Here is a 3,297-nt window from a genome sequence, read left to right as displayed (position 1 = left end):
ACTCGACTGGGCTGCAACGGATGCGATCGGTTTGTTTCGGCTGCGGTTGACGGCTCGACGTGGGGGGCTGCGTGGCGCGGTGGCGCGGGCCAGGTGGCGGCGCCTGGGGGATGGGCGCCGCGCCGCGCTGTCCCTTCCCGCGGCCGCGCCACGGCCGAGCGTTTTTCTTGTTGACTCGGGGACGGAGCGACTGGGAGCACTGCACGGCTCTTGTCCTTGCGCGGCGGGTGGGGCGCCGCTCGACTCGATCGCGTGTCTGCCGCCCCGTTTGTACGGGGGATCTGCATCGGCGCGGCGTAGGTCGTGACAGCACTGGTGGACTCCAAGTGTGTGATCGGGAAGCTCACCGCCGAGCCAAGGACAACTCCAAAGCACGACCTCAAATCGTCTGCTCACGTCCATTTAAGGGTAAACGGGCACAAACCGCGGCCCAACGTGCAGGAGCAAATGAGCAAATGTTTGTTTTCGATCCGCTTTTGACCCGCTCTCGGCCTAAGTTTGGGCCGCGTTTGCGGCCGAACGGACACACGCGGATGCGTGCCCTTGTCCGCCCGTCGGTGACACAGCCTCATTTTCTTCCTCCCCTGTCGTCGCTCTGCCCTCTACCCGCAATCGTCCACCTTGCTTCCTACCAACGGGCTCGACATGCCCTTTTCGGCCGCGTTTCCACCACGACCGCAAGGTGTTCGATGCTTTGCTCGGAAGGTACCATGGATAGCGGAGATGAGTACTTCTTTCACAATTTCATTTGTTCATCGGATGATTCATCCTCGGGCGATGATGACGTAGTGGTGGCAGCATTGGTCATCCATAACCACATCAGTAGGATGCAGCCTCGGTTCAGGGGGTCAATCCCCGGGCATGCTCCGGCCTTGAACCGCAATAGGGAGAAAGGGCACAACCTCCTCTATTCCAATTACTTTGAGAGAACCGCACTCTACAAACCGCATCAATTTCGTCGCCGCTTCCGAATGAGGAGGCATGTGTTCAATCGTATTCGGGAAGGAGTGGTTGCATATGACCCATACTTTGAATGCAAAGAGGATGCCCTTAGCAAACTTGGCTTCTCTTCTTACCAGAAATGCACCGCGGCTATTCGCATGCTTGCATATGAAATTCCCGGTGATCTTGTGGATGAGTATGTGCGTATGAGTGAGTTGTGACGCCCTCGATTCAATTGTACACTAATCATACACGCAAATGTGTACGATCAAGATCAAGGACTCACGGAAAGATATCACAACACAACTCTAGACACAAATTAAAATAATACAAGCTTTACATCAGATCTAAACTAAGTATGCATCTGTATCAAAGGAAATGGGTTGTATCTGTGGACTAAACTGCAGAATACCAGAAGGGAGGGGGAAAGCCTAGCCTATTGAAGACTAGCATCTTCTGGAAACCACCATCTTGCAGCAACAGGAGGGAGTAGAGTAGCATAAAGTAAAGTAGCAGTAATGTTATCAACCTCAGCCAGAGATCCTTTCTCGACTCCCTGCGAGAAAGCAATCCCAGAGCCATACTATCCAAGTGTCAACACATTCTGAATCTCATCACCGTCCAGTTCTCATCACAAGTATCCAGTTCTAGTTGTATCGATCGGGATACAACTCCAAGTGTCCGTTACCGTAGGACAGGATATCGATAGATGTTTTCTTCCCTACAGGGGTGCACCAACTTACCCATCACACTCGATTAACTCCGGCTGGACACACTTTCCTGGGTCATGCCCGGCCTCAGCCAAACAATACGCCGCAACCCGACCTAAGCTTAATATAGAGGCCAGCACGCCGGACTAAACCTATGCCCCCAGGGGTCATGGGCCATCTCCCCGGGAACTCTTGCACGTTGCGTGGGCGGCCGGTGAGCAGACCTAGCTACCTCCTTCAAAAAGGCAGGTGCTTACCAGTCCAACCCGATGCGCGCCGCTCAATCGCTGACGTCTATTAAGCTTCGGCTGATGCATACGACGCAGAACGCCCATACTATGCCCACGTGATGGTTAGTGCTATCAGGCCAGAGGCCCCTCGGATCAAATATCCAAATCATAGTGGATTAGGAGCACGCGGTAACGAGTAGAGACTCACGATCGATGTGACCCCGTCGCCCCGTCTCGAGTACTTGCGACAAGGGCTAAGAATGCCCGGCCACGCCTCGTAAGTATCTCGCGGGCACCCTCCAGGTCAACCCGTCTCCACATCACTCGCAATTAAGCTCGCGTGGGTACCTCTCAGGGCCGACCCGTCTTTAGTAACATGGTTCAGTGTAAAGTCATAGTAACCATAGTAACTGTGTGTCTAACACCAAGGGGAAAACCCGAGGAATCACTCCCGGTGAATTCCACTCGATGTTATCATCAAGGTGAACGTAAGAGGTGTTGGGTAACGTAGTAATTTCAAAAAAAATCCTACGCACACGCACGATCATGGTGATGCATAGCAACGAGAGGGGAGAGTGTTGTCCACGTACCCTCGTAGACCGTAAGCGGAAGCGTTAGCACAACGCGGTTGATGTAGTCGTACGTCTTCACGATCCGACCGATTTAAGTACCGAACGTACGGCACCTCCGAGTTCAGCACACGTTTAGCCCGATGACGTCCCTCGAACTCCGATCCAGCCGAGTGTTGAGGGAGAGTTTCGTCAACACGACGGCGTGGTGACAATGTTGATGTTCTACCGACGTAGGGCTTCGCCTAAGCACCGCTACAGTATTATCGAGGTGGACTATGGTGAAGGGGAGCACCGCACACGACTAAGAGATCAATGATCAATTGTTGTGTCTCTAGGGTGCCCCTGCCCCCGTATATAAATGAGCAAGGAAGGTGTGGCCGACCAAGGGAGAGGGCGCGCCAGGAGGAGTCCTACTCCCACTGGGAGTAGGACTCCCCCCTTTCCTAGTTGGATTAGGACTTGAGGGGGAAGGAGTGGAGGAGAAGGAAGGAAGGGGGGCGCAGCCCCCCTCTCCTTGTCCTATTCAGACTAGGGGGAGGGGCGCGCGGCCAGCCCTTGCCTCCTCTCCTCTCTTCCACCTAGACCCACTAAGGCCCATTTGATTCCCTGGGGGTTCCGGTAACCTCCCGGTACTTCGGTAAAATCCCGATTTTACCCGGAACACTTCTGGTATCCTTCCCATATGTCAACCTTCATGTCTCGACCATTTCGAGACTCCTCGTCATGTCCGTGATCACATCCGAGACTCCGAACAACCTTCGGTACATCAAAACATATAAACTCATAATATAACTGTCATCGTAACGTCAAGTGTGCGGACCCTACGGGTTCGAGAACTATATA

Source organism: Triticum aestivum, chromosome 4A (genome assembly GCF_018294505.1).
Source record: "Triticum aestivum cultivar Chinese Spring chromosome 4A, IWGSC CS RefSeq v2.1, whole genome shotgun sequence".
In the NCBI taxonomy this organism is placed as follows: Eukaryota; Viridiplantae; Streptophyta; class Magnoliopsida; order Poales; family Poaceae; genus Triticum; species Triticum aestivum.
This window is presented reverse-complemented; position numbering follows the sequence as displayed.